We start from the raw sequence: 20,144 nt of genomic DNA, 5'->3' as shown, positions 1-20,144 counted from the left end.
AGGAGGTGGACTTTGATGATCTTAGTGGATCCCTTTCAGTTCAGGATATTCTGTGACTCTATGATTTGAGGAGGATCATCTTGCACCATTACACAACTTTTTCCAATTTATTCATACAATGGACCTATTTGATTGATTGATGCAGTTCTGGAATTGTTTTTAAAACTATATACAGTTCTACAATGGTTACAAAAATTAGGTTATCAGTTAAGAAACATGGGTGCTGGTAGATAGACTTGACCATATCTATTCAGCCAAGAATCCCATGTTTCAACAAACACTACATATTAAAAATTGACTTGGACAACATTTTGGGGAGGGCAGGAAGTGAATACACAGGTATAGGGCAATGGCAGAAAGCTGTGCACACAACTAATTCTTTTTAGACTTTTTTTCAGTATTTGAATTGCATTATGCACTCTTCAGCCATGACTCCTTGCTTGCTGAACATTAAGCCTCTCAGCATTACTGTAAGAACCTTGCTCTACTCTACAACAGCTTTCTAAAAACTACAACAAAAGACCCAGTTGTAGTTTTCTCCAAAGTCTAGGGTGTTGATTTTCAAGATTAAGGTTCAGGCTATTACGTGCATAAGAAACAGATGAAGAGTCTGGATCTGAACCCGTATTTTTACAGTTACAGAGATGGAGCCAGAAACTGAGGCTCCTTCTGGGTCCCCAAAGGATTCAAATGCTCTATACTTGGAAAGTCCACAGTTCTGGCTATGGTCCTTGCACAGCTATTGTCAGACTATATTTCTTCATTCTTTTGCACAATTTTAGCATCTCTTTCCAAGCAAACCATCCCATTCTACCTATACAGCCTCCTCCAAGCACTCATAGCTTTGCTATTGCCAAGCTTTCAACCTCCAATTCAGATTGTTACTAGTCAACACAGGCCTTTTGTAGAGGAAGTGCAAACCAGGATGGGTGGAGCTTACAGCACAGAATAATCAGGCCACTGGCAACTGCAGAACCTGCCATTCAACAGCTAAGGATGAAATAAAATGCCAAAGCAGTGCACAGGGATATGTATCCAAATTTTTCACGAGTCCCATGTTCAAAAAGATATGGGATCCCTTACTTCCCATTTTCAACTGGAAGTGCAGCAGCTGCAACACAGACGAAGACATGTGCAGAGATAGAAAATATTAAAAGGTTCCTTTACAAAATTGCAGTTTGTAGTAGTTCTCATTTGCCTAAACTTTATTAAAAAAGTAGACTTTTCATGACAGCTTCAGCATCTGGGGCACTTCCAGGAAAATAAGGAATATACGTTCTCTCCAGTCTGGTTCTCTGTGATGTTAATCTTGATCTAAATAAAGAGAAACTACAGCCATTTAAGCCAAAGAAAAGCAACAGTACTACTTCAGCAGGGCTCTTTCCCCATTCCTTTCAGAGGCAGTAACTCAGCATCTTCCCAGCACATTTGGCTCAAATATGGAACTTAGTTCTGATATGTCAGAAGGGAGCACTGCATTACTTTAAAGAAAACCTGTGTTATGAGCAAATATACCTTGATATCGCCTCAAGTTATTTCACTTTCTTCCCAGGTATCAATCACTTAGCTCCCCTTACCTTGACTGAAGGTTTGATTAGAATATCTGACTTCATCTGGACCAATCCATGTGCTTGAGGAACAGCTATATTCTGAACTTTCCCTCTTGAGCTGATTTATGCTTAAATATTAAAAACAAACAAAAGAATTATTATGGATGAATATAACTTACCTTACTGCCTGTCCAGAATGTAGCTACTAGAAATACATCTTACACAAGAAGCCACCTTTCCCTTATATTTCCCAATTAAGTTGTTTTGTTAACTAATAAATCTAGTTTACTAGATCAGTTTATTAATTATTCTACTAATCTATCTGGTTTATTACATAAACTTCCTCATGCCAAAACTCAAAATTCCCCAAACAAGGAATCACTTTACGCTGCCTAAACCCAGAAAACAAGGGAAAAAAATTATTAAAATGCACAACCTGGCCTTGATCTCTTTGTCCACACAACATTGTAACTCTATAAAACAGGATTATCCGACCAAAAATGAAGCATTGCTGACAGCAAACACTTTGGTGGGTAAGCTCAGCATCCCAAGCTGATAGAAGCATTTGCAGTTAGAAAGCTTTGCACTGGAGAGCGCCATGGAGAGCTGGAAGGACTTAGAGGTCTCCTCTTCCACAGCAGCACAGGCTATACTCAAACCACACCTAAAAGATGTTTGTCCAACATGTTCTTAAAGCTCTCCTCTGGTAAATACTGGCACCAGTTATTTCAACATTTTGCAACATAGACTGCCGGTTATCATGCTGACCACAACCAGCATTTCTGCACAGCACTACTATTCCTGGACACTTTCTCAATCTCTGTCATCTGGAACAATTGAACTCTCCAAGCAGGTATGACTTCCTTCTTCCAGTTTGGAAAGCCTCCAGCATGTTTCGGACATCACCACAACCTAAACAGTAAAAATATAAACTCTGTTCCTGGAACAAAGAGCAGGAGATCTCTGTTATTTGACCCACCTGATCCCCACTCAGAACTACAAGGAAAACTTAAAATGCAGCCAACATCTAGTGCTTAAAAATTTCTTCCAGACCCAAGATTGGCAACAAAAGGGACATAAGATACTTCCCAATCCTGTATTAGCTTTTTACATTATTCCAACCACTCAAACAAGAATATATTCCAAATTCATAATAGTCAATAAAAAACCAAAAACCTGATTACTCTGTCCTGCTTTAGAAGTCATATGACTGTGTAACTCACTTATATCAAAGACTCAAGTTCTATACATGTCTTTGCTACCAGTAAAGGATTGCATACACAAAAAACAGCACAACTGAGAAGCAATTTGAAGCTTGCAGCAATGCCAAAATAACAGAGAGAGAAACAACAGAAGAAAGGTTGTTTTACAATTAAAGTACAAATGGTTGAGCAAGAAGAACAAAGCACAGACAACGGAGGTGTAGGACTTTAGTTTACACATGGGGTTTTGTACCACTAACTCTTTCTGTTCGAAATCAGTATATTTAGTAGAGACAGATTTCTCCCTGGTGGAGGACTGCACTGCCACACTGCAGGAATACATGTGCAGTACTGAGACTTGCTGATGGAAGAAGCCCACTGCTTCTCTACCTCCTTCTCTTGCCTTCCCATGACCTCTTAGTCCTCCTTCTCCAAGGAATCCAAGTGCTTCTCCAAGTCCTACAAAACACTACTGAAAGAACTGTTCAGTATAAATGTATGAGGATAAGCTATGATAGAAGTGCTGTCATATTGGCATAGCCAAATACAGACCCATCTGGAGCTGCAGGTCTTTTACTATCACAGTTTAAGAGCAAAACCGTACACTTGACTGAGTTGGATCACTACAAAAGACAAAATTCAGTATCTTACAATTATTTTTTTTGTTATATAATTCTTATTGGATCTCTTAAAGTAGCAAGGGTGCTTATTACTAATCTGCTGGATCCAAAGAGGGTAATGATATTTATCTGCTTCTGGAGCACTGACTATCTCACATCATGCTGAGATGAGCCAAATCTAAATGATCCTAACCAAACTCTTACAACTGCAATCATAATTCCCTTTTTCAATTCCTAAGAACAGGAGAATAGTGAACAAGCTTCTTTTCCACATTTAGTCTTACTACAAACTTATTAGAGACATTGTCACTACTTTCAGCATTTGCATGGTCTTACAAAACCCAGAACAATTTGGTGCTTAATTCCTTTTCAGATCTATCCATTTTCAACAGGATATACTCCTTATAACTTGTAGTCACACCAAATAATAAATTGGCACTGAGACCATTCAGCCTCTAGGCTGCATCAGCATGACTATTTTTGATTCAGAAACAGAAAAAAAAAAAAAGCCATGAAATTATCGTGGTTTCAGATGTTTTTCCTTCAGAGCAAAAATAGTTTTGTTTTGAAAAATAACATTTTGCTAGCATTTAGTCCTTAAAATAAAAAAGGATGTCAGGGTGAGGAAAAAGGTTCTTCCCACAACAATCCAAATAGGCATAGACACCAAGTCCTGGTACCAAGTGACAAAGTTTGCTTTTATAAAGAATATGCAAATACATAATCTAGCAAACAATACTGAATCAGGTATTGCAAGTCAAATAACAGGCTAGAATTGGTGGCAAGCATGGAAAAGCATGTCTGCTTTCTATAAACTTAAATAAGCTGTTAAGAGTCCAATCACCAATGGCAAGTTATTCAGTATTTAAAGTTTGTTTTAAGCAACATAGAAATGATGCTGTCCCCTTGGAAGGAGGAGTTCATAAATTTTCCAGATTTATGAATTTGTAAAACTACAAGTTGGTAGTGACAACTGTGAAATCAAGCTGTCATTTAACCTCAATCTGAGCAATTCTTTTTCTACTTCCTCTGGATTCCTCACACATATTTTTCAAGAAAGATATTTGTACTGCAAAACCTGTATCAGATTCAAGGATCTCTTCAACAACATAACCTACAAAATCCTTAGCCATTCAGTCATATATTCCCTACCTGTTTATTAACACAGTATTTGCCATTTTAAGTCCCGGGATTACAGTTTCTGCTGTAGCCCCTGATGGGTTGCCTATTCATGTTCCTACAGAGAGGACTGATCACTTATGTCCCTCAGCCAATAGCAGTCAACAGGAGCTCAGAATAACAAAGGTTTTTCACCAGCTTCCAGTTCCAGTTTTCCAGTTCAAGCACAGCCTGTCTCCTATAGGCTAATATACCTATCTAAAAGGCCTAAAAACCTTTAAAAGCAAAATCAGGATTCTAAATTGAAAAAGTGCTCATGTGATACATACAGCCATTTTTCAGGCTCTTTTCATTTTTTTAGCTCCCTTTTGTTTGTTTCTTTCTTTCTCTTTTTTTTTTTCTTTAATTTGACATGATAGCAAATGCCTCTCACTGGAGAAGTTTAAGTGTGATTAAATTTCAATGATTAAAAGATAAGTATGACTTTTGTCTTTACGTGAATTCATTTTAAACACTCAGCTATGACACACCTTTGGCTATTTTCCATCCCAAATCCTTGTAACAGCTAATTGGAAGAAACAGTTATTAACTGTATTCACATATATATGCTCATAGTGAGCCCCCCTACTTACATTTCTGAGTTGTTTCTCACCTGGTAGCTTCTCACAACAGGAATGAAAGAAAAGAAATATAGTAAATACACTGCAACAGTTGTCATACATACCTGCAGGCATTGTGAGATGTAACTATTCTGAGATGTAAAAACGGACAAAAAAAAAAAGTGAATTGTCTAAACTGACTAATGCCAGCAGTTACCACAAGGACTCTGTCCTTTTGTCTTGCCCATGTATCCGAAAAGATCACCATTTGCTCATAAGCAATGAGTAAGATTCATTCAGTCTAACTTCAGGGACTCAGTTGTTGCAACTGGATAATCGGTCTCCGACTCTGTGGCCATCAGAGACCACCGCTACCTCCAGAAGGACTTGAAGCATGTGGAATCCTCTACAAATGGACAGCCTCCCCACCATGCCCCACAGCAGGCAGTGGAAACACAGCCAGACAGAGTTCCTTGCAGGCTGCTGGCCCCTGACTGCAACTTGAGCACAGCAAGGGCTCAGGATCTGTGTCTTTCATTAAGGACCTGTTTTTCTGGTTGGTGCTTAAAATTATGCTGTGTGTCAGAAACGGTCCACTGTTTCAATTTAAATTCCTCCCTACTTATGCAGATTTGAAGTCCCTGGTCAGTATGAACAGCTAAATACTTGTTTCTTACTTGCCAACTTATTACTTCCCTTCTCTCATAGGGAAGATGTTATGAAAGGACTAATATTTAGTTAATCAATGGAAATAAGTTCCTAGACATCATAGCAATACTAGACAGCTATAAAGCCTAATGTTGATTAGATGCTACACAGTAGAGACACAGACATTGCAATCCAAATGGATGAAGACACTTTATCAGGTCCTTCTAGTTTTCCACATATCCATTTTGAAGGAAGCATGAATGAAACCAAAAACATTTGAAATAGAGCACAGTAGAAGGTGTTTTCAATGGCCACTTTGCATTCACCAAAAGCAAAGGGAATTTTTTCATGAGATGACTACATTTCAGTGATGCTTATTTTTCAGTGCAACATAGTTCAATATAACACAGTTATATTTCATTAAAAACTCATGTTCATTTTTTTATCTTAATTGAGGTTAATTTACATTTCTGTATAAATGAAGATATGCCCAAAGTTAAAAAAAAAAATAAATTAGAATATATTTAAGAAGACATCTGGAGAAAAAGTACTGGAACACACAACCGTAGTAGTAATATATTTTCCAAGCACAAAGTTTCATGCACTCTGTGGATCACTATAAAACAGTTCAGATAGCACATTTATAGAAACCTTCAAGCTGAGATTCAGCTCTGTGCAGCTGTGATGAATTGTCAGACAATTCTACCTCAAGTCTTTGTTTTCCTGTATCTCAAAGATTATAAGCTTATGGGCAGAACACATCTACATCAGAGAGATGTAACTGGGAGTAGTTCAGCCTTCACAAAGCTCAGGTCAGGTTTTATTTCTGAAAACTTGACTCTGGGACAGTTCAAACCCAGGTCAATTTTTTGCCAAAGCTTCGAAGTCCAAAGGGAGCTAGGAGGACAGATAGCCTGGAGCCAGTGGTTACATATTTAAAGCAGTAGCCTATCTTCACAGCTTGGTAGAAAAGAAAATAATCCTCTCAAGTATCCTTTTAAAGTTTTGACAGCTTATATATTAAGTATATATGCATATATTCTTAAATTGTCCACCCTGCCCATGGAAACACTGAGCTTTTGGAACAGAAGCATTAGTCAACGTGAATAAAAAAAATAGAGAAGAAAGATAGCTCTGCCAGATTCTTGGCAAAACATTATCTACATCGTGATTTCCTCACAGAGAGAAAGGTGATGAACTGAGGAGAAGCAAATAAAGGCCAAGGAGCAGAAGGGCACTTAGGAAGACAGCTTTGTCTAATCTATGGGCTGAAGATTAGATATTCAATTCCAGTCAAAGGAATGGTACTCCGGGTTATGTTGTGGGTGTGGAAGATACCATGATGGGTTCTTTCCAAGTTTAAATGCAAACTGGTTTAAACAAGATTATTTTTGGTTAAAGTCACTGTGACATAGTTTCTTTCAGTTGCTTGATTATGTGAGTTTATTTTTTTAAAAAAAAGTATGGTTCTCTCAGATCAAACAGTTTCTTTCCTGCCTTTTTCTGCCAAGTTATAATAAAATAAGGACTGTGACCTGAGTAGGATCTTCTAGAGCTAAGAAAAAAGGAAAAACAGTCTGAATAAGAGTTCATGCTACAAAGTTAAGGTAAAAAAACAGTATTAAAAAAAATACAGGATTAAGGTAAAAATATATAAACAGAAGAGCTCTTGTAAGCACTACAACCCTACAAAACACATGCTGTTCTCCCAGTTTCAGGTATGATCTGGCAAGGTGCTAATGGCCCCATGAACTTTTGGAGTCAGTAAGACACCACTCTTAAACAACATAAAATAACTCTTAGGAGGTGCTTTCTTTATATGTGACACTAAATCTTTGCTAGCTGATCTTACATTTAATCCTATAGTGTCTTCTAACATACTGGCTCTTACTGGCTTCTGTTGATGCATGTTTTGGTTTTCATTCCAAAGAGTAATGAGTGTTTTTTACATGCTTAACCAGTTTAGCAACGTCTTTGTAATGTATGATGAGAAAGCCAAAGCTTTCCCAATAGTAGGGGAAACAGCTGTCAAACACAGCACTCCGGCTCCAAACTGTTAAAATAAAAATTGTTACAAAGCTGACCTCTTGCAAATAGAGGTACTTTGGAAACTATGGCTTTTCTACAGGACTAATGGGAGTCACACGTGGGACTCTGCTCCTCGTCCTGCTGGTTTGAAAACTGGATTTGGGTTAGGATGTCTCTTTGCAGTGCTCAACAGCACAAAGCCACAAACTCTTTGCAAGACCTGAGATTAAAGCTGTAGCACAATGCGAGAAGGCTGGTCAGGGGAAAGGTTCTCCCTGGAGCCGAGAAATCCAATTTTTCCTACAGTCCTTACTCACTCTTTCAAACATGGAAACAAAAAGCTTGAAGTTAGCTTCCTTGGGCTGTCTTGCCTCAGGAGATGCTGAGCCAACACAGCTGCCAACATCCTGCCGCTAAGAGGAGCTGAAATTCAGCTGTCATCGCCAGCACAGGCATGCTCCAGCACAGTCCTCTCACCAGGATCCCTCTTTCCTCTTTTCTTCCTACCTGAGGTCCGATTTCACCTCTGATGTGCCAACAGAGAACCCAACAAGTAAGGTTGCTGTTCTGAGCAAGGAGCAGGACTAGGCAGAGGAGGAGGCAGACTGCCAGAGCACATACAGAACTCTTCCGACCTTATGTATGGAGAGGCAAACCAATGGGAAACAGTCTGTGGAGAGCTTACAGAGACTTAGCCATGCACCTCGACCTATGGTTATTTACGCTTTTAGCTCCAACAGTTTCCACTCCCATATTTAAAATACTAATTGTTTTCTTCCCAGTATCATCCATGTTGTTAATGCAAGTCAAGATGATTGCCTTTCCCTGAAACTTACATCTTTTTGCTGGCTTGGAGTAGAAGCTGCTGAAGGAATGCCTGGGGCTGACAAGAGGAGAGCATCTACATGGCCAACTCACTGGTTTACAATCAAGCAGCCCTCTCTCCAGGAGAGAGGGAAGAGAAAGTACACAACAGTATTTACAGAAAACATATGTGAATACATAATACACACTGGCAAGTCTGCCTAAAAGAGGGCAGAAGAAAGGGGCTTCAGTGTGCATCAGTTTCGCTAAAGATATGTCATCTCAACACTTCAAAGGAACAGAAAACTCCTCAGAAGCACTTCATCGAAAATACTGGAAATAAAGGAAACTTATGACAACCAGGTATTCATTGGAAAAACTTGCAGAGAAGCTCAAATTCACACAGTTTACTAAAAGTGCAGTACAAAAGTTCTGAAGGTTTCCTTCCTTCAAATTTAATCAGGATAGTTTGCACTGAAAGGGACCTTCAAGGTCATCTAATTCCAATACCTCTGCCATGGGCAGGGACATCTTCCACTAAACAAGGTTGTTCAAAGCCCCATCCAACTTGGCCTTGAACACTTCCAGGGATGGGGAGTCCACAATTTCTCTGGGCAACCTGGCCCTACAACCTTCACAGTAAAGAATTTCTTCTCAATATCTAATCTAAACCTACTCTCTTTCAGTTTGAAGCCACTGTCACTTGTTCTATTACTAAATGCTCTTGTAAAAGTCCCTCTCCAGGCTTCCTGCAGGTCCTCTTTAGGTACTGGAAAGTTACAAGTTCTCCTCAGAGCCTTCTCGTTCTCCAGGCTCAACATTCCCAACTCTCTCAGCCTGTCTTTAAAGGACTATTAAGTTCATAATGTTCTTCATAACAAAATACTTAAGTTATAACCAAAGCATAAAATTGAAAAGTATGAAAATGATAAAAATATGGGAACCTTCTGTGTAAGATAAAACATAGGCAGGTATTCTTCCCAAGAATGCCAAGGCAGTGGAAGGATTAAAAAAAAGGTTTATTTCAGATGCGAGGACCATTTCTCAAGGATGCTATGCAGCTGGCCTCCAGAGAAAAAAGGCAATACTCTGCCTTCTCCAAGCCTTTTGTATCTTCTTTCTCTCCTCCCCCCACCCTCTCTGGCCCAAGGAGGCCTTAAACATGTCTGCAAACATGTTATCTCTGTGCATACCCAGGAGAGAGAGAGCTTGCTCACAGCTTCTCCCTGGGACTTTCTCTGAAATGCAGAAGGAAGGAAAAAAAAAAAATCTAACCCATCTGAGAACGCATTTTGCAGTCTTCCTAAGTGAAACCAGTTCTAGGTTTGCGTTAGAAATTCTTCCTAAATTCCACCTTTCCCTTATATTTTGCCTATACCCTTCTTCTTCCAACGGCATGACCCTCCCCAAAGCCATACAACACTAAACAGAAACTCCAAAGCCTAGATGTAAAGTGGCCCCATCATGTTTTATCAGGACATTTGAGCCTTCCATAGACTGCAAATAAATGGAAAAGCACACCAACACAACTGCTGCATATCACTAAGCTGATGTAGTATCATCAGAGTGAAACAGCAGTGAGGTAAAATAATTCAAGCATGAAAACCAAACTAAAACAAACAAACAAAAAATATCTTCTCCATTCTCATATAACCACCAACATTAAATACACATATGTATTTTGGAAATCTATATGTTTGCTGTACTTTGTTGCAATTATCAAGTACCAGCAGGTGAGATTCATTTTTCAAACCAGCAATTAATGACCTACATTAGCCACTGTAAATATTGTAGAATCAAGAGAAACATATTATTTACTTACTAGGATAAGCACAGCCTCCAACAGCTTGCTTGTTTTTCTAGGGGATAATTTTGGAATTGAATTAAAGAACTGCATACGTAGTTTATTAACCTTTATATTTAGGGAAACAAAGAAAGCTCCTAGAAGACCTCCAAACACACCAAGGAGGATGGTCAGAATGAAGGCCAAGATGTTCATGTCCAGTAAGTTCTTAACCTGAGTCAAAGAAAGGAGAAAAATGTCCTGAGCATCCTGCCAGTGACATGAACTATTGCACCCTCTCTCACAAAACCCGATACTTCAAAGTAATTTCTGTACAGGAAATAAATCTCTCCTTGTGGTTTAGGTAATTCAGCTAATTAATTTGAAGCTGATCTCTTCTTGCACACCTCCCAGGAGTGGAAACAAGCAGGTGTGCACTGGTGCTGGCAGACATAGCAGAAACCTCTGTGATGTACTTCACTTACCACTAGCACTCAGCACTCAAGTTACATCCAAATAACATGACATGATGGCCTTAATGAGCACTTCAAAAGACTGATGAACCCGAGCTTTGCTGAATGTTCACTTATTAAGTGTCAACTTGCATCCATGTGCATTGAGATAATTTATAAGTAAATTTATATAAGTAAAACTGTGGAAATTGATGCCGAGCTAGAACAACTTGCAGAACAACAAATCACAAGCACAGAACATAATCTGGCAGCTGTAATAGTAATTGAATTTTCTGCTTGACTCCTCAACAAGCAGCAAGGATGAAAGCAATATCATGTTTTAATTTTATCTTCCAGTCAACAAAAAGGGGTCAACAGGTTGGTGGCAATCTATTAAAAGCTGTGATGATATTATTTCCCTAGCCCAAGCTTAGGGTTACACAGCTTTTTGTTATGATTGGGATCTGGACAAAGTAAGAGATCACAAAATGCATAAAAATCTACACGGCAAGAAGCAGGAAGGGCACATGTCAAGGGTTGCCTGCAATAAAACCCCCTAAACTGGTATAATCTTGGGGGTAGGGGACAGGAGAAACTGTCAGGTGTCAGTCTGCCTTGAATTGCTTCACCTTGAGCTCCTCTTACTGTTCAAACTCTTTTTTCTTCTTCCTTCTCTTCTTCTTGAACTTTAATCTTATTCTTGGTCTTGCTACAGCTAGCCTAGAGTTTAACAAATTCACCAGGTGTCTGTACTAAACACGGGTGGTATTTCCTGAGAGGAGAAATGCCAGGGTCAAAACCCACCCAGGCTTCAAGGGGTGGTTCACAGGGTGCTGCAGAAACTGGGTCTGGAAGAGAATGCCTAGTCATTCCTAGGCACCAGAAGATCGACACCCGCAAGCCTACACTTGCAGGGACTACAACAGGACTACAACAATCATATATGTAGGTACTCTGTGTACTAAGAAAAACATTAATAATGCTATTTTTAACAATAGCTGTAACAATATCCATGTTTTTCCAAAGAATTTAAAGGGATCTAATGTTTAAGGCATTGAAATTCCAAGAGAAGTAGCCTAATTTGAAGTAGAAAAACATCTGTTTTATTTACTGCAGGATCGAAATATCTTGCATTATATTCTTTCTAATTCCAATCCTTCACTAAAACTAAAAATAGACAGCGTGATTTTATTATTTTTTCTCCCTACCTCCATTTTTCCAAAGGAAAAGATATACTGAGGTATTTGCTTTAAGGTAATATATGCACATTTCACTGCATGTGTGTGGCAATAAAAGTAAAGTCAAGACAGCCAGCATGTTCTACATGCTGGGAATGAAAGGTGGCACAGTATACTGTTTGTTTTTGTTGTAATATCAACCATGAGCTTTGGCCAGTCATCAAGAAAAAAATGGTATCTACAGAGCAAATTTCACCTTTAGAATTAATCCAATGGTCTAAGTAAAAATAAAGTGAAGTTTCCTGAAAATCTCATGCTCTGGAGTACAATAAAATCCCCTTGTAACATTATCCTAGGTAGAATGAAACTAAAAAAAAATAATAAAACAAAATCATCATTTTCTTGAGAAACATAACCCACAAGCTTTAAACTCAGAGTTTATCTACTGTAAACTGTGTTTGCTTAATGCCACAAAATATACAAGAAGCAAAATTTCCCCTGAGCCCCATGCCCAAATATTTCTGGTTATCTGTACCACATTGAGAGCCAAAAACTACTGAACCCTGCCAGAAGTTATGTTGTTAATAATTTTAGCTAACTTTTCCCTCTAAGATAGAAGGAAAGAAAATCCACTGCTCTTTCCAGAAAACATCCTGAACTGAGTGTTAAAAGAGCAATGCTTATTGTAAAATAGCAACTGAAGTGAATCCACTTTCCCCTGGGTGTGCAGCTGTTAATTACAAAACACTTTGGCTTCAGCAATGAATCTGGCTTCAGAATGCCTGACCTCTTTCCTGCTCACATAGTCTCACCTTTCTGCCACAAACTTTTATCTTCTTGGTGTGTAACTGCAGCTATTTGGGGGCTACACTATGAGTTGGTCCACAAAAAGGATTTGGGCCGAAAACCCATGTCTTCTCTATTTTCCCCTGCAAAACTAGTGGTAAAGCAAATATTTCAGGGAGCATGCACACAAAAAATATTGCCCATTTTCCCAACCAAGGTATAGCTACAGTGAGAAATGCCATAATCTTTTTAGTGTCTGCATTGCTAGAGATATACAAGCCAGAAGAAATTCAGAGATAATTGAAAGTGCTCAGGCAATTGCCATAAGAAAAATTTATATAGTAGCAAAAAATGAATTAGGATTCAGAATACCAGAGTTTATTTCTAGCTCTCTAATTGATCTCCAAGTCAAATACAAAGAAGAATATTTAGGCAACAAGAAGGGAAGATCATGATACTTGCACATCACTATTGAATATTGCTATCTTGCAATAAAAATGAGTGAAAGACATGATAATAAAAGCAACTACTTTCAGGTGGACATAAGGTAAAATCCAAAGATAAGGTTGTGTCATGCTGGAAGGAATAAAGCAAAGGTAGGTGAGGCTGAAGGTCACCTCTGTTTTGCAACCAGGAACAAACAGTGATTACAGTTTTTCAAATGTTTAATCTGGAAGCACCAAGGAACAGGGGCACAGTACAGCACTGTCTGCAGCAACAGCTGAGAGCTTGATCCAGCCACAGGAGAGGACAGCCTATTTAAGAGCTTCTCTGCCTTTTCCTTTACTTCGAAATATCCCTCCTCTATCCAGCACCAACACAGAAAGTTATCTTAATAACCAATATGATTGGTTAATAAGCAAACAGTAGATGCTTTGTCTACTTGCTCGCTATAATTTAGAACAAAACAAATCTCTCTTGTATTTAAGTGGTCGCCAGATGTAAAGTGTAAAGACATCCATATCCACTGATCTGATAATTGTACATATCCCAGCCTTTCCCCTTCTCAGTCCCCCTTTCCTGCTTCTCCCCCAACAATAATGCTGAAGGAGACAAGTCTAAACTCCTGCATCTATTTTCCCCCACATCCACACAATATGTACCCAAAATAGAATTCTTTTCTCTGCCTCAAAAAATTCAAAATGGCCCCTGTAAACAAACCCATAGAGTTAAGAGGACACTACACCCGTGGTGAAGGTGGCCATCAAGCAGCAGAATAAGCCTTGCCAGACCAGCCTTATGTCCCCGAACGAAGCCATCCTTCTCAAGCAAACAAGAGCCCACCAATGGGGGCATGAAATACCAAAGTTATGCCTGTTTCTGCAGCAGCCATAGTGAAACTGCATCTGCAACAGGTAGAAGAGTCAAAATTTGGGTAACAGAGGTAAAAAAGAGAAAAAAAAAATAACCATTATTTCCTGTCAAAGCTGGGTTTACGTGGCTGAATTTAAACACACGATGGTTTATTATAGGGTCATTAAAGTGCCTTGCATCTCTACAACATGAGTTCAGACGTGTCTTGACCTCTGACTGACAAAATCTCAACCCTGTAACATCATTTGGAGACCACTGTGCCATGACAGTGAGCTGCTGAACTAGCACCAACCATACTAAGGCCAGGAAGATGTTCCACTTCAAATCCTGCAACAGTGCAGTCACAGGAGTGAAACACTGCAGTGAAAAGAAAGGTAAGAAAGCTTACAATTCACTAGAGAATAAGAGTACATCCCTGGAGCCTGCAGGCTCAACATGCTGCCTCAATTTATAAATGTCTGATAAATCCACAGGGAACACTATACCTTGTCTCCCTCCCCGCAAAGATATGGAGCCCACATATGTCCCAACTTCTGTTGCTGTAAGCAGCACAAGGAGTTCAAATGCTGGAGATCTGCACTATGAGCCACTGCCAGTAAAGAAAAAAAGGAGGAAAAAGAAGGAGGAAAAAGAAGGAGAAAAAAGAGGGGGATAATAATTACACTATAAAAAGGCACAAGAACAATCTTCCTTTATATATCTATATTATATATTTTCCCATACACAACATAATTTGCTTTCCAAAATACCTATTTCATTCTATTAAAACAACATCCTGAATCAGACAAATGTTACATTTTTAATGGAGGACACAGTGTACAAAACAGAGAGAGGGATTTAGAAAGAGGAAATAAAATTATGCTTGAATTCTGTCTTAGAAAAATAGAATCAAGACCAGCCATTGCAGGAGTTACTGCAGTAATGCTGATACATCTAATGCACTAATCAATAGTGCTCACAAGCTTATAAAACTTGTATCCTCTGGATGTGCTACCTGAGACCTCAGGGGTAATTTACAGACATGCTGAGCACTCAGTACTAACTGAAGTCAACAAGTGTACAGAACACTTGAACCTACTTTAACACCAAAAGACACTAGGGGAGTGGGAGTATGTCATCCTGGTCTTTGTGAAGAAGTGAGGTCTCAGACTGAAATTTGTCTCTGCTGCTCACCAACAACCCTCTCCATGAAGGGGACATCCATACAACCTGTCTCTCCCAGGATGGTTCCTGACTGTAAGCTAATGCTTCTTTCTAATTATACTGTAACTGGATTCTGCACAGAAAAACAAACATTTTTTATACTTTTCTGACTGCAATTGCTGATTTCTTCCATGAGTAACATTTTGTTTAATCATCACATCGCAGATTTATTTAAATGACTGATCTTAAAAGCCTAAAGGCAACGGAGATCCCACATCATCCCTTTGGTGCTTTTTGATTTACTTTTAAGCTACAGATAGTTCACAAGTGACTGTTTATTTGAAATCTTTCTATTTCTTTAGAAAATTAATACTCAGGAGTCTTTATCTTTACTTTAAAAAAATAAACAACATTGTCTAGAGTTTTATATGTCAACATGACAAAAATACCATCCAGATGACATAAACTGGTTGCAGTTTCTTTTTCTGGAAACTAATCTCATTAATTTCAGTAGAATTGTTCACATGAGAGAGTTTACCAGCATTATCTCACAGACATGCATGAGCAGAGAAGAGCCAGACTAAAAAAGTGTCACAAAAAATTTACTTTTTCAAAACTTGAAAAATAAAGCAAGGCCCACCCATGCACATTGTGCAATTCCCATCATCTCTTTTTTCCTGGGACAGCATCATTAATTTAAGGGTAGAGTCCATGTGTAAAAATCTTTCATTTTTCTCCCTCCTTATATAACCCAGAAGGCAATGGGAAAAAAAGTCTTCTGTATTAATGTATTAAGCAACCTGTGAACTTTGTTTTAATTAAAGAACTCTTGTTTAATTAATCAACTTTCTTTTGATTAGAGTGGGTGGCTTTTTCCCTATTCCAAAATGACAAAGAGCAGAAAGATTTAAAGATTGCAAGTGCAGCATCTCTGTTTCCCTTCCAGATGCAATGGGCTCACTGATGACTCACCAGACACTCTGGGGCACTGAAGACATGTGGCAGGGCAGCCCTTGCAAACCAGGAGAGCACTAAAAGTGATGTCATACAATTGAAGGCACTCTTTGGTAAATCAGATGCAGCTAAAGGCAGAGGAGGACAGAGCCTTAGCCTTCGTGCAGCAGCAGAGCTAGATTGGTTTCAACAGATTTAAACATGGAATATGCTGAGTATGTCCTTTAAATATGCAAAGTACTGTTGACATAAAGGAGGAAGCTACTAAAGACTTTCAGATTCCTGACTCAGAGACTTAAATGTCTCTTCTGCAAGGGGTATTATGATGATAGTCCCTGAAATGCCTTTGAATGTTAATGTCTGCCCAAGTGTGGTGACATATCGAACTACAGCTTATCACTTCAATCATCTGTTCCCAGGTTAATGACCATAGCAGCCAGAACAGCCCTACTGCTAACAAAAGATGTGTAATGATTTAAATATTACAGTGTGTTCCCAGGCAGCACTTCAAACTGCATTTAAATGGGGTAAAAAAAATCCAAACCCTTAGTGAAATGAAAAATCTATTCATTGTATAATCTTGGAAGACTTTTCTACAAGACTTAAATTTGGAGCCTTTACAAATCTCTCAGAGGCTTTTAGCAACTTATGTGTGTTTATGTTTAATAAAAATGGTGGAGGGTTCCAACTAAATTAAATTAAACTAGCTCTTAATTCCTATGTTTTGAAAAGGCATCACGTTGATACTGTGATGACTTTATTCACGGAAAAATGATTCAGCTCTTTGGCTCATGCATCATTGTTACCAACCCAGCACAAAGGAAAAAAAGAAATCACAGCTGCAGTCTCTGAGCTCCCGGAGACAAATGTCTGAAAGCAAAGAAAACAAAAGAAACCAAAAGGGAGAGATAAACCTTGTTAAGCATTGTCTAGAAGGTTTGTGGCCACTGCTGACTAACCATGCACTCCTATTTTTGAACATCTGAGTCATCCTCTACAGCGCTACACCTCTGTGCAAATAAATAAATAAATAAATATAAACCCACTGAGCAACAGAAAATGTGAATGGATGGTCAGGAGAATAGCTTTGGTCAGGGTGGTGAAGAGGGAGAGAACAAACCTCAAGGATGAATACTTTCCAAAACCAAAACGGATCAGAAATAAAACAGTAAAACAGCCAACAAACAGTCTACATCCTATTAGCAGAGATCAATTTTACCATCTCTACTCAAGATATGGTTCCAAATAGGTAATAAAGTAGAGCAGGATTCTCCTCTAAATGATGAATAAAGGAAATTACGTCACTTTCCAAAACAAAAAGCCCAAAATCTGGCTTGCAGTTTCCAAGTTTGGTTATACTGCAACATAGTAAACTTTAAGATCTGCTCTGACCTAAAGAGCTGGAATGGGCAACCCTCCTCTGCCCCCTCACAAGGCTCAGACCACAACAGGGTGATGGGATTCTCTTCCTTTGTACATAAAAAGGCATAAAAACATGATCCTTCAAAAAGGCTATGAAGTCTACTTTTCCCCATGTAGAAACCTAGTATTACATTACTGCATGAACAACAAGCAGCTTCAACCCAACTTGCAATCTGCCACCTGCAGAGCAGCGTCTGGTTCCTGTGGTTGCCCTCAGCTGGCATTGGTGTCTGCTGTGTTTGCAAGCTGGAAATACAGACCCCAGAGGCCTGGCTGTCCATCACTGCATGCCTTGCACAGCCACTTACAGCACTTCTGCAGGTGTATGCAAAACTATTGCTGCTGTTGTGTGCAGCCACTTGAGACTGGCTACAAACTTTGCACAGTTAAAAGCAGTCACACGAGATGTAAAGCAACCAGCAGGCCATAGCTGTGGGACAGATGGCTTTTCAGAAACAAAACTGACTGCAGGTGTCCAGATAACTGCTTGCTGAGCATCACGGGGAACTGTGCTTAAAAAGATTGTGTTAAACAGATGTTGAATAGAAGTGCCATTCAAACACCAATAATTTCTGACAAGCCAGATGATGAACATGCGGAGCAAAAGGACTGCAAAGGAAAAAAAAAAAATAAAAAAAAGAAGACAGAAATAGAATCAACAATTATTAGATGTTGATGTGTTAGATGCATCTACGGACAGTTTTGCAGTCTGGCCCTCACCTTGCTCTGTTCACAAAAAAACTTCCCAGAATTAACAGAAAACATAGGTACACATATAACTTCTGGCTATGCACAAAAATTCAAGCTCCCCAGTGTTGCTACACACATATTGAGGGTAATGAGAGAGGAAAACAACTGACAAGGGCCTCTCTCCCAGACCCAGAACCCTGCCAGCCCTCCATGATGCCTGAAGCCAACTAGACTCTTATCTTGGCACAAACTAAGAGGCAGGGTGTACATGTGAACTTGTGTGATCTGTTCAGTCAGTTCAGACTTTGGAAAGCTTAAACCTGGTTAGTTATTGTATGTAAACCAGCAAACTCTGTTTTCCTGTTGCTGAATTTCAGGGTAAGTCCAGTAAAACATTCACTTTTTCTCTCACTATGCTGTTAATTGCCTGTCTATAATTAAATTGAACACAGTAGGATAGTAAATGACAGAACAGCTCAATGTTTTAGCCTTGCTGCCTCATAAAAGTACTAAACTGAGCTACATGCAATATCCACATAGTACAGCTAAATGAACAATCTAAAACCAACAGGAACTTTTATATGGACTGATGGTCTTTGGCTTAGGCCCCTTCCAAACACTTGAGTTTTCATGAGTTACACCAGCTGCCACTTATATTTATTTTATAAACACCACATGCTAAGTGTAAATTGCATCGCCACCACCGCTGATTTCACCCCAGACACCTTTATACAAGTTACGGGTGGTGGAATCCAGCTTTAGGCTGAAGTCCAAGAAAGACCTTTCCAATGGGGTTGTATAACTGACGGGGGAGGGAGTGGAGGGGTGTGTTAAATAAAATACTGAATCAACCAGTATATGGAAGAGCAGAAGATTCAGTTTATCACCGTGTTATTGATTTGTTGCATAGGAGATCTAACGCTCACCAGCACTGAGCCTGAAGAGAGAACCACCAAGGCCAGCCCTGACCAAAGCACACACAGCCAGGTCATGTGGGTGGACAAATAGATTACTACATCAGCACTCACAGACCAGGTCCTGCTTTTCAATCATCTTTTGTTCCACAAATTTCTGCGGGAAGAAGGTGTATGATAGGGAAAAAATCAAAACAAGCAGCACAGGCTCTTTAGAAGGATGGGAGTGAGTAAGGGTGAGGTGAATGATGACTTTCAGAGTCAAGTAATTTTTTTTTTCCAGGATTTCTTGCCCATCTCTAAAACATTATAAAGGATACGTTGTTACTCATCCAGACCTTTTTCAGGTCAAAAGCAGAGTTCAAGGACTTTAAGAACACACACAAGAAAACAGAACGAATTTTGCCTGAATAGAGGCTTCAAAGTCTTACATCAGTAATAATCTTCATGAATTTGCAGCTATATTCTGTAGACAGAATATACCTGAGCAAGCTCTTTCCTGCTTTATTTTAGCCAAAAGGATATCTCTCATACTGGGCATTCCAACTTTCAAAAAACATGTCCTGGTCATCCTGGGTTTTCGGTTGTTTTGTTTGTTTGTGTTTGGGCTGACCGCAGCAGTGCTGTCTCCAGAACTCCTCAACTCCCACGTACTTCACTGTGATACATTGCGGGTGCAGTTCAAGCACACCCCTTGCATTTCTGAGGTCACCGTGTCATACCCAGACAGTGCAGCCTTCCCAGCAGCATCTGCCATCAGGTGTTTTGTAAATGCATTGTGCAGCACAGCCAAACAGCAAAGTAAAGTGCACGAAAAAGAGGTTTGCTCATCCGCAGCTGAAGGCAGTATTTAGATGGGAATATGTTCCAGAGCAGGAATTACATTTTGTAGTTACGTCAGAGCTCAGCTCCTGTCCCTCTGTATTAGCATAATACAA

The 20,144-nt window shown here is 39.2% G+C and overlaps 1 pseudogene; it reads right to left on the bottom strand.

The window, feature by feature from the left end:
• LOC127465450 (chloride channel protein D-like) overlaps positions 1 to 20,144 on the bottom strand; it is a 76,804-nt pseudogene that overhangs the window by 52,997 nt on the left and 3,663 nt on the right.

The sequence above is a fragment of the Manacus candei genome, unplaced genomic scaffold, assembly GCF_025592945.1.
Source record: "Manacus candei isolate 608988 ecotype Guabito, Panama unplaced genomic scaffold, ASM2559294v1 h1tg000008l, whole genome shotgun sequence".
In the NCBI taxonomy this organism is placed as follows: domain Eukaryota; kingdom Metazoa; phylum Chordata; class Aves; order Passeriformes; family Pipridae; genus Manacus; species Manacus candei.
Note: the sequence above shows the minus strand (reverse complement) of the source record. Positions and strands in the feature narration are given on the sequence as shown.